The 12,645-nt window shown below is 38.9% G+C and overlaps 1 pseudogene; it reads left to right on the top strand.

Moving 5' to 3' along the window:
- Positions 1-11,753: 11,753 nt before the first annotated feature.
- LOC114501319 lies at positions 11,754-12,645 on the top strand (annotated as a pseudogene).

The following is a 12,645-nucleotide window of genomic DNA, read 5'->3' as shown; positions in this document are numbered from 1 at the left end:
TTCAGATACAAATGGACATGTTCCCTCCTGCCACAGGACCCTTGCCTTAGCTGTTCTGATTTTGAAACTTCTTGCCCTCACTCTTTGCCTCCTCTAATCTTTCAGACCAAAACAAGTTTTCTCTTCCTTAGGGATACATTAGCTCTCCCCTCTCAGTCAATTTCCCCATTATTATTTACTTTTAGCATGGGCTCCCCCACCTTCTGGCATTCAGCTGTAATTTACAGTTAATCATGTGATGACTTCATGAATGACTTTCTTTCTCTGCAGCATATGCTGTAGGAATCATGTTGTTTTGTTCACCTTTCTGTCCCCACCACTTATTCCAGTGCTGGGGACTGTTGCTGAGGGAATGAAGAAGTAAATAATCTGAAGGGTCTGGGAATAATTTTTGTTAACCTCCAATGAGTCTGCATATTATTGGAATTTGAGAATCACTGCCTTGTATGAATTTCTCTGAGTAGGTATTAGGAAGACATTTTAAAAAAAGGGAAGACACTTGACAGATACTTGATTTCATTCTGAAAGTTTAGTTTGGGTGGAACATCCCTGAACCCTCTGACAGTGTAAGTTTTGATCTTGTAAAAAAACATTTATCTGCCCCTTGACCATCCTGGGGGATTGAGGACCAGGGAAGTCATTTCACATTTGGCTCCAGTCCCCACCCATTCAGATTGAGCAATAAAGGTTTTTGTTGTCTAGACCCATCCCATACCTACCAGCTACCCCATTCATTTGCATAGGTATTTCAAGACTGCTCTAGATCTGTGAGTGCAGCTTGATTCAATATCAAAAGTTAGTGCAAGAAGCCAAACTATCTTATCTACCTATATTTTGAAATAAAGACTTGATTAAGATGCAGACACTAAAGAAAGTCAACTCTTTTGTTTGTGTTTGCTTAAAGAAAAAGTATGTGATGAAGCCCATTTTTTAACTGAAGGAATTCCCTTTGCAGTTGGAATTTGTTTTGCAAATATAAGGCCTCATGAGCTGCCTAAGGAGCTGAATCTAGGCTTTCCAATAAAAGTTCAGTAATATGGTGAATTAGGGTAAAATGGCAAACAACCCACTGGCATTAGAGTATGAGGTATCTCTTCCTCTGACGCCTTTTTCTTTTTTCCTTAAAATTTTTTTCTTGATTGATTATTCTAAAGAGAGAGAAACATCGATTGGTTGTTTTATTAATTTATGCATTCATTGGTTCTTCTTATTTATTCATTAATTTCTTTAAATTTTTTTTATTGGGAAGCATTTTCAGAAACAACTATAAAAGACACATGGACATAACCAAGGGAGGGTAGTAGCAAGGGAGGGAAGAGGGTTTGACTGGGGTGCGGGGGAGTGGTGGAGAGTAAACACAGACATCTGTAACTGAACAACAATAAAATAATTTAAAAATTTTTTTATTGATTGATTTTGGAGAAAGAGAAAGAAATATCGATTTGTTGTTCCACCTATTTATGCACTCATTGGTTGCTTCTTATGAATGCCCTGACTGAAGATGGAACCAGCGAACTTGGCATATCTGGACGACGCTCTAACCAATTTAGCTACTCAGACAGGGCTCCCCTCACACCTTCTTAATGAGCTATAAAAAAGATGTTTTAAAAAATGTTTTAATTTAATGGCGTGACATAGTTAATAAAATTATATAGGTCTCAAGTATACAATTCTATAATATATCATCTGTATATTCTATTGTGTGTTCACCACCCCAAGTCATTTTCTGTCACCATTCAAACTCTTTTTATCCCCTTCTACCTTCCTCCACCATCAATGCCCCAGCCAGAAAATGTTTGATTCAGCTGTTTAAGGTTACAGATTATTTAAAATGTTAATTTAATGACATTACATTATCTTCCATATTAAAAAAAAAGGTTAAATTGGAGTCTCGGGTGGTTTATCCGAAAGAACAAACAGGGCAGTGTCTTTGTTGATAAATTGCTCACATTCCACAAGGCAGAGTCACACCCAAATCCCTTGGGAACCAGGGCTACAATCTTTGATCTACCTAGCCCTGCATTCCTATGCTAATTGGTTTTAAAAGTGCCTGATTTATTATTTTTCTACATTCAACTTATATTTCTTTAGTGAATTATACCATTTCTAGTGGTGCAAGCTAATAGGATTGAAGAGTAATTGCCCTTAAAATACAATGTGGCCAGCCTTCTCAGTTTGCAAGGCTGGTCCCTGAGCCTACTTCCTGTCCTTCTAGTGCCCTCATTGCCACACCCGATTACTCCCTCACTAGGCCCCACCCCTTCCTCACTTGCATTTTTGCCTCTCCTTTCTATATATATAGGTAATACATGAGTGAGGAAGAGCAGAGTTTGACACACCAAAATATGCCTTTATTAGGATATTATTATTTTAAGCTTTTTATTTTTAAGAAAAATAAAAGACTCAGAAAGAAACTTTGACATTACCCCTAACTGTTTAAAAAAATTAGATAGAAGACCTGCTCTAGTAGGAAAACGACTGTCATATATACTTATACTTTAATATGTACTGAGTGTGGCAGCCAGGGAGGAACCAGCAAAGTCTTTTTGTTTGACTCCCCATTGTTTCTGGATGGCCCTGGCAAGAATTTGTTCACCAAATGTTTGGTTCTTCTCATCTATCTGTGAATTGCCCACCTTCCCTTTGAAGTCTCCTTAGCTCAAGATGGCATATAAGCCTCAACTGTCCCATTTGTCCTGGGGTCCCATAGTCTCACCGAACCCCTGTATGTACATACATAATTAACTTTGGTTATTTTGTCTTATTAATCTGGCTCATGTCAATTTGATTATTAGACCATCCAGAAGAAATATGAGGGAAAAGGGAAACACCTATTCCACATGAGCATGATAAAATTTCATATAGAATAAAAGAGAAATGCCATAGAAATTAATTCTCCTTTGCAATCTTTTTTTTCATCCCTTCCATTCTCGTTTCCCAGCCGCTAGTTCTCCTTCCAGGCTACCACTGTTAGTTTCTTATATCTGTCTGATGATAATCTATGCACATCCAAATGGTAGCATAGTTTACTGTTCTGCATCTTGCCTATTTTATTAAATATTATTTTGAAGATTGTTTCATACCAGTGCATGTAGAAATGCCTTATTCTTTTTAAAGTTGTATATCCCATATTTCAGCTAAAATCTGTGTCTGTCTGTATGTGTGTGTTCCTGTGTATGCTCATTACATGTGTGACATGTGTGTAATTGTGTTTTATTACATTTTTCTCCAAAGCCTTATATATCTCTTTGCTTTCCAGGAGCATGTAGTGTCTGGTCTCCCTTGTGTCCCAATGCCTGGCATTCTCCTTCTTTTCCAAATGCCCTCTATATTCCTTCCTACAGGATCCAGCCCTGGAGGTTGCACCTTGGTGTATCTATACTTGGATCCCTTTCCTAAAACAATATGGCTAAAAACATGTGAGCAAAGCAGAGAAGTTGGTACTTTAAAAGAAAGCCTTCAATTAAAAACAACTGACATATTTGCTGGGATCTGAAGCTAAGGAACAGAACAAGGACATATTCCAGCCCTCAAGTTTCTTGCAGCTCACTAGAGAGATAGGCTAGAAAACCAATGATTATCCAACAGAAAGGAAGGAGTCTGTTGTGCATTGGTTTGATGTCATTTCAAATCCATTTGTTTACGACAAATAAAATTATTTTAATCCATCTATGGCCAAGGGACATTCAGACTATAAAACTGAAAGCTTGTGAAGATGGTTCAAGAGTTTTGGTCTGGTCAAAGGGATGTTTTGCTGACTTAATAGTTCTCCAGAGATCTTGAAACAGTTGCTCCTGCTGTGGCCAAGTAGACTGGTTGCTGGTGGTGTGAAACTGTGTGATAGTCCCCAGAGTGACAGCCTTCAGAGAAGCATAGCCTGTCTGCCAACACTGGTGTCTTCATTCCCTAGTAATATGCTCTGGCAACAAGGGACTTTCATTTTGCTCTCGTAGCTGAAAGTCAGCTTACATATGGTTAAGCCATCTCTCCCAAGAAACCAAACTTGTATGAAATGGTATACCTCTAAGTTTGGACCTTATTCCTTTTACCTCCCCCTGCTTGTGATTAACTTGTCATTTGTTTGGAGTATGCTATTTCTTTATTTGCCTTATTTTAAAAAATATTTTATTTATTTATTTTTAGAGAGAGGGGAAGGTAGGGAGAAAGAGGAGAGAAACGGGAATGTGTGGTTGCCTTTCACACGCCCCCTACTGGGGACCTGGCCGGCAACCCAGGCATGTCCCTGACTGGGAATGGAGCCAGCAAACCATTTGGTTTGCAGGCCGGTGCTCAAGCCACTGAGCTACACCAGCCAGGGCTCCTAGGGAATATCTTATTCAGCAAGGAATGTTGAACCTAAGTGCTTGGGAACCTAAGGAGGCAATTTCAGTGGGTCATGAGAAGAAACTGGCTGGCACTTCACCCAATTGGGAGCCTAAAATAACTGGGTTTCAACTACCTCTGTGACCTTGAGCAAGCCCCTTAACATCTCTGGGCCTCAGTTTCTTGATATATAATTCATTCATTCAAAAATATTTAATGAGCCCTGGCAGGGCAGCTCAGTTGGTTAGAAGGTGGTCCTGTTACACTAAGGGTTGCGAGTTCAATCTCTGGTCAGGGCACATACAAGAATCAACCAATGAATGCATTAAATACGTGGAACCCTAAATGGATGTCTCTCACCCTCCCTTCCTCACTCTCTAAAACCAATAAATAAATTTAAAAATATTTAATAAGCATCTATTATATGTTAGGCACACTTCTTGGTCCTGAATAGGCAGTAGATAAAAGAGAAATGTGGGATTTGAAGATGGCGTCGGAGTAGGAAGGAGCAGATTTGGCTTTCCTCTGCTCAGGGGAGAGAGTCCTGACCGATCTTTGGAGTGGAAAGGCAAGCAACCAACATATTTCAGCATTTTTGAGAACGGAGGACCAAGGATTGTGGCAGAACCGAAAGAACAAAGAACAGATCGCTGCATCAAGAAGAACCAGCCTCAACACAACCTGCCCTCACCAGCACAACAAAATATAGAAGGTGGTGGACAGAGTGACCCACATTTAACCAGCTGGTGGGAAGGAACCACCAAAGAAAGACTCAACAACAATCAGAACCCAAAGGCAAACACAAAGCCAACTTAAACAACAGCCCAAGACCAGCGACCTTGGGGGGTCAAGGAAACAGTACCACTGAAACTCACTGCTACTCTACTAAAGAAGTTCACATCATAAACCGAGGGAGCCAGAACAGATCAATATAAGAAGCTGAGGTGAACAAGAAGAGTCTCACAAACAATGGGAAGACAAAGAAATACTCCCCAAATGAAAGGAAAGGAGGAAGCCTCAAAAAGAATGCTAAATGAAACAGAGGCAATTCAACTATCAGATATTGAATTCAAAGCAGTGATTGTCAGGAAGCTCAATGAGCTCACAATGAGCTACGAGAAACTACAGGGAAGCTATAATGAACTCAATGAAAACTACATCAGCATAAAAAAGGAAATAGAAACTCTCAACAAGGGCCAAGAGGAAATGAAGAATACAATCTCTGAAATGAAGAACACAGTAGAAGGAATGAAAAGCAGGATCGATGAAGCAGAAGATCGGATCAGCGAGCTAGAGGACAAAATAGAAGAAAACACCCAGAAAGAGCAAGAAAGGGAAAAGAGGCTCAGAAAGAATGAAGAGGGATTAAGAGAAATGCAAGACAATATGAAACGTAATAATATCCGTATAATAGGGATACCAGAAGGAGAAGAAGAAGAACAAGGGATAGAAAACCTAGTTGAACAAGTGATGATGGAAAACTTCCCTAATTTGATGAGACAAAAAGTCACACAAATACAGGAAACACAGAGAGTCCCAATCAAGAGGAACCCAAGGAGGCCCACCTCAAGACACATCATAATTAAAATGGCAAAATTTCAAGACAAAGAGAGAATCTTAAAGGCAGCAAGGGAGAAGAAGGAAGTAACATACAAGGGGGCCCCAATAAGGCTAACAGCTGACTTCTCAATGGAAACACTCCAAGCCAGAAGAGAATGGCAAGAAATAATCCAAGTAATGAGAACCAGAGGCCTGCAACCACGACTACTTTACCCAGCAAGGCTCTCAATTAAGATAGAAGGCCAAATAAGAAGCTTCTCAGACAAAAGAAGTCTAAAAGAATACACCTCCACTAAACCAGCTCTGCAAGAGATGCTGAAGGGACTGCTTTAAGGAAAGAAAGGAAAAGAGAGAGTGAGAGAGGATCACACGTACATAAAAGGCAATGAATAAGTACCTATCAATAATAACCTTAAACGTAAATGGACTAAACGCTCCAATCAAAAGACATAGAATAGCTGATTGGATAAGAAAACATGACCCACACATATGCTGTCTACAAGAGACCCACCTCAGGATAAAAGATCTGCACAGGTTGAAAGTGAAGGGCTGGAAACAAATTTTCCAAGCAAATGGACAGGAGAAAAAAGCCGGGGTAGCAATACTCATATCTGACAAAATAGACTTCCAAAGAAGATCCATAAAGAGAGACCCAGAAGGTCATTTCATAATACTCAAGGGAAGAATTCACCAAGAAGACATAAACATAGTAAATATATATGCACCCAACATAGGAGCACCTAAATACATAAAGAAAATCTTAGAGGACTTCAAGAAAGATATGGACAGCAACACAATTATTGTGGGGGATTTTAACACCCCTCTATCAAAAATGGACAGATCTTCCAAACAAAACATCAACAAAGATATTGTGGCATTGAACAATACCCTAGACGAGCTGGGCTTTACTGATATTTACAGAACCCTCCATCCCAAAGAAGCTAAATACACATTTTTTTCAAGTGTACATGGAACATTTTCAAAGATTGACCACATGATAGGACACAAAACAAGCCTCAACAATTTCAAAAAAATTGAAATCATACCAAGCAATTTCTTGGGTCACAAGGGACTGAAACTAGAAACCAACCCCAAGGAAAAAAACCCAAAACACTCAAATTCATGGAGATTAAACAGCATGCTATTAAACAATGAATGGGTCAAGAATGATATTAGGGAAGAAATCAAACGGTTTTTGGAAACAAATGAAAACGAACTCACAACAACCCAAAACTTATGGGACACAGCCAAGGCAGTCCTGAGAGGGAAGTTCATAGCGATACAGGCCCACTTAAAAAAGTTAGAAACATTTCAAACAAACAACCTAACCCTACGTCTACAAGAACTCGAGGAACAACAACAAAGACAGCCCAGAGCAAGCAGAAGGAAGGAAATAACCAAGATCAGAGCAGAATTAAATGACATAGAGACTAAAAGCACAATTCTAAAGATCAATGAATCCAAGAGTTGGTTCTTTGAAAAGATAAACAAAATCGACAAGCCTTTAAGCAGACTCATCAAGAAAAAAAGAGAGAAAACCCAAATAAACACAATCAGAAATGAAAGAGGAGAGATTACAACAGATACCACAGAAATACAAAGGATTGTAACAAATTACTACAAAGAGCTGTATGCCAAGAAATTTGAAAACCTAGATGAAATGGACAAATTTCTAGAAAAATATAACCTTCCAAAACTCAATAAAATGGAAGCAGAAAGCCTCAACAAACCAATAACAGCAAAAGAAATCGAAGCAGTAATCCAAAAACTCCCAACACACAAAAGCCCTGGACCAGATGGTTTCACAGGAGAATTCTACAAAGCATTTAAGGAAGAACTAACACCTATCCTTCACAGACTATTTCAAAAAATCCAAAAAGATGGAAGACTACCAAACTCTTTTTATGAGGCCAACATCATCTTAATCCCAAAACCAGATAAAGACACAACAAAGAAAGAAAACTACAGGCCAATATCGCTGATGAACATTGACGCTAAAATCCTCAACAAGATACTGGCAAACCGCATCCAACAGTACATTAAGAAGATCATACACCATGACCAAGTTGGATTCATTCCAGGTATGCAAGGATGGTACAATATACGCAAATCAGTAAATGTAATACATCACATAAACAAAAGCAAAGACAAAAACCACATGATCATATCGATAGATGCAGAAAAAGCATTTGATAAGGTACAGCACCCATTTATGATAAAAACACTCAGTAAAGTGGGAATAGAGGGAGCATTCCTCAACATAATAAAGGCCATATATGAGAAACCTACAGCCAACATTATACTCAATGGGCAAAAATTAAAATCTTTTCCACTAAGAACAGGAACAAGACAAGGATGTCCACTTTCACCACTTCTATTCAATATAGTACTGGAGGTTCTAGCCACAGCAATCAGACAAGAAAAAGAAATAAAAGGAATCCAAATCGGAAAGGAGGAAACAAAACTGTCACTGTTTGCAGATGACATGATAGTGTACATAGAAAATCCTATAGACTCCACCAAAAAACTGCTTGACCTAATAAATGAATTTGGTAAAACAGCGGGATACAAAGTCAATATCCAGAAATCAAAGGCATTTCTGTACACCAACAATGAAACAGCAGAAGCAGAAATCAAGAAAAAAATCCCATTTGAAATAGCAAAAAGGAAAATAAAATACCTAGGAATAAATCTAACTAAAGAGGTAAAAGACCTGTATTCAGAAAACTACATAACACTGAGGAGAGAAATCAAGGAGGACACAAACAAATGGAAACATATACCGTGTTCATGGATTGGAAGAATTAATATCATTAAAATGTCCATACTACCAAAAGCAATCTACACATTCAATGCAATACCGATTAAAGTACCAATGGCATATTTCACAGACATAGAACAAACACTTCAACAATTTATATGGAACCATAAACGACCCCGAATAGCTGCTGCAATTTTGAGAAAGAAGAGTAAAGTAGGAGGAATCACAATACCTGACATTAAACTATACTACAAGGCCACTGTAATCAAAACAGCCTGGTACTGGCATAAAAACAGGCACATGGACCAATGGAACAGAACAGAGAGCCCAGAAATAAACCCAAGCCTCTACGGTCAATTAATATTCGACAAAGGAAGCAGCCACATAAAATGGAATAAAAATAGCCTCTTCAACAAATGGTGTTGGGAGAACTGGACAGCTACGTGCAAAAAAATGAAACTCGAGCACCAACTTACACCTTATACAAAAATAGATTCAAGGTGGATAAAAGACTTAAATATAAAGCGTGACACCATTAAAGTCCTAGAAGAGAACGTAGGTAGGAAAATCTCAGATATTTTACGCAGAAACTTTTTTACTGACTTGTCTCCTAGAGCAAGGAACATAAAGGAAAGAATAAACAAATGGGACCTCATCAAAATTAAAAGCTTTTGCACAGCTAAGGAAAACAGTATCAAAATAAAAAGAGAACCAACTGTATGGGAAAACATATTTGCTAATGATACCTCAGACAAGGGTTTAATCTCCAAAATATATAAAGAACTTACGCGACTCCACTCTAAGAAGACAAGTAACCCAATTAAAAAATGGGCAAAGGACTTGAACAGACAATTCTCCAAGGAGGACATACAGAAAATCCAAAGACACATGAAGCGATGTTCAATATCGCTAGCCATCAGAGAGATGCAGATTAAAACCACAGTGAGATACCACTTCACACCAGTCAGAATGGCCATCATAAACAAAGCAACAAACAACAAGTGTTGGAGAGGATGTGGAGAAACGGGGTCCCTAGTGCACTGTTGGTGGGACTGCAGACTGGTACAACCATTATGGAAAGCAGTTTGGAACTTCCTCAGAAAACTAAAAATGGATCTGCCTTTTGACCCAGCAATTCCATTGCTGGGACTCTATCCTAAGAACACTAAAACACCAATACAAAAGAACCTTTGCACCCCGATGTTCATAGCAGCACAATTTACAATAGCTAGGTGCTGGAAGCAACCTAGATGCCCATCAGTAAATGAATGGATCAAAAAACTATGGTACATTTACACAATGGAATTCTATACAGCAGAAAGAAAGAAGGAGCTCATACCCTTTGCAACAGCATGGATGGAGCTGGAAAGGATTATGCTAAGTGAAACAAGCCAGGCAGTGAAAGACAAATACCACATGATATCACCTTTAACAGGAATCTAAACAACAAAACAAAACAAAACAAAAAACTAGCAAAATATAACCAAAGACACTGAAATAGGGGATAGTCTGACAGTGGCCAGAGGGGAGAGAAGAGGGAATTTCAGGGGGGAATGGGCAGGGATTACAGGAACAAATTTGGAGGACACATGGACAAAAACTAAGGGTGGCGGGTAATGCGGGGAAGGGGGGAGGGTTGGGTGGAGGGGCTGGAACTGGAGTAGGGGGGAGAAAACTGTACTTGAACAATGATTGAAATAAAAATTAAAAAAAAAAAAAGAGAGAAATGTGAATAGACCAGATAACTTTACTCCAAATGTCCTATCTAAAGCCAGAATTTTATATTTCTAAGTGATATTGCTGATAATCAGGCATTTGTGAAAATATTTTTCTTGCCTTGAAAAAAACCAGAAATCCATGCCTTTTTGCCTTTCCTTCTCTCTCCAATATCACTGCCCCCCTTATCTGTTCCCCAAGTTTTCTTTTTTCTTCCCAAGTTTTCTTTTCTAGTGCAGAGTTTATCTTTCTTCAAGTGGCTACTGCTTACCCTCCTACCTTCCCCTCTGCCCTTCATCTCCCTTTCCCTTTCTCCTTCCTCGCATGTTTGGTGGCCCTGGTGTGTGTGGCCTTTTTGTGCTGGTCTTTGAAGATGGTTGGAAGAGTGGGGGGAGAGAGAGGCAGCATGCCAACAGCTGTGGGCAGGACAGGATGTTTGAGGCTTTGTTGGCTCTCTCTGATACTGGAGACTAGCATCCAAGCCTTCTTCAGAATCTGGGGATGATAACTAATTTGCTCTCTGGCTTTGTGCAAGTCTTTTCACTCTTAAGTGTTTCAATTTTTCTTTGTGTAAGTTGAGTGGGCTGTACAATGTGATTTCTAAGTCTCCAAGCTCCAAGCTCTAAAATTCTAAGAAAAAAGCTCTCAAATACTTGTGGCAAGACTATAAAGGGTCCAGCCCATATAGAAGGTAATTTGATAATATTCTTGAAAATTACAAATTTGTAATTTGTCTGCAAATTGTCTGCACTAGAAAAGAAAACTTGGGAAGAAAAAAGAAAACTTGGGGAACAGATAAGGGGGGCAGTGATATTGGAGAGAGAGGGGAAAGGCAAAAAGGCATGGATTTCTGTCTTTTTTCCAGGCAAGAAAAATATTTTCACAAATGCCTGATTACCAGCAATATCACTTAGAAATATAAAATTCTGGCTTTAGATAGGACATTTGGAGTAAAGTTATCTGGTCATGTACTCACAACTGTTGACCCAGTAATTCTAGTTCTATGAATTTATTTTGTAGTTACATTTGCACATGTGTCAAATGATATAAATTCAAGGTTATTCATTGCAGCAGTGTTTGTATATCAAAAGATTGGAAACATTCTAAATATCCATCAATAAGGGACCAGATAAATAAATTATGGTGTACCTTTACAATGAAACATTACATAGCCATGAAACAGAATGTAGACAACAATGAAATACTATATAGCAAAGAATGAACATAGTACCATCACATGCAGTAGTGTAAGAATATCCAATGTGGAGGAAATGTCAAGCGAATGAAACCAAACACAAAAAGAACATACACTGTATGAACTTATTTAATTGAAATTTAAAAACAAGAAAAGGGATTTCTGCTTCCAGTCCTATCCGACATTTGGGCTCTAACAATGATCGGAGACATCCCGCTCTTCCGGATGCTACTGATGAACGTCTGAGCGGTGCTTAATTTTAAGCTGAAAAAGAAGGACACACAAAGCTTTGGGGAGGAATCCAGGCAGCCTGGCACAGGTGACAACATCCAGGAGTTCTTACTGAACCTCAGGTACTTCCGAATCTTCATCGCCCTGTGGAATGTTTTCATGATGTTCTGCATGATCATGCTATGTGGCCCTTGAGTTCCAGATACAGAACTAAGAACACACCTTCCCAGATGCCAAGTCTTTCTTTATTCCAGATAACGGTGACCTTCCCAGAAAGCTCAAGCTTGTGGTGGATGGAAAAAAATGTTCGCCAAGATGCAGATGGTTTTTCCGCCATGACACTGTTTTCTTTTTCAAGATATTTTCACATTGGTATCTGCATTGAAATATTGTCTGTTTAAGGAGTTTCAGAATGGAGTAAGGGGCTGTGATAACATTGCATTCCCCATAGAAAAGGTAGTTTTATTGGAGTGGAATCCCTCTTCCACCAGGCTTTCACTGGAAATACGTTTCTGGCTATTGCTTGCTTTATTTTTAATAACCATCACTTTGTTTGAATTATACAAATTTTTAGAAATCATTTATTTCCAAGGATCTGAAGCAGAGAGGTTGGCTTTTAAGTTTGATGCAGCCTCTTTATTGGACTCTGTTTGTGAATCACAAAGTTCATTGTTGCTGAATCTGCATCCAAGTTCCTTCTCTGTCACAATAGGTTCTGCTTGGACATTCTGTGTAGCTGTCACCCCCAGGACTTTAAGGATGTAGTGTTACTGGTACCCACAGAAGAGAGGTGTAGAACAGTTAGCAGGGGCAGACAGGTGTCTTATGAGAAATTTTGCTTTGCTTCGAAAGTGCTCTG

Source organism: Phyllostomus discolor, chromosome 7 (assembly GCF_004126475.2).
Source record: "Phyllostomus discolor isolate MPI-MPIP mPhyDis1 chromosome 7, mPhyDis1.pri.v3, whole genome shotgun sequence".
Taxonomy (NCBI): Eukaryota; Metazoa; Chordata; class Mammalia; order Chiroptera; family Phyllostomidae; genus Phyllostomus; species Phyllostomus discolor.
Note: the sequence above shows the minus strand (reverse complement) of the source record. Positions and strands in the feature narration are given on the sequence as shown.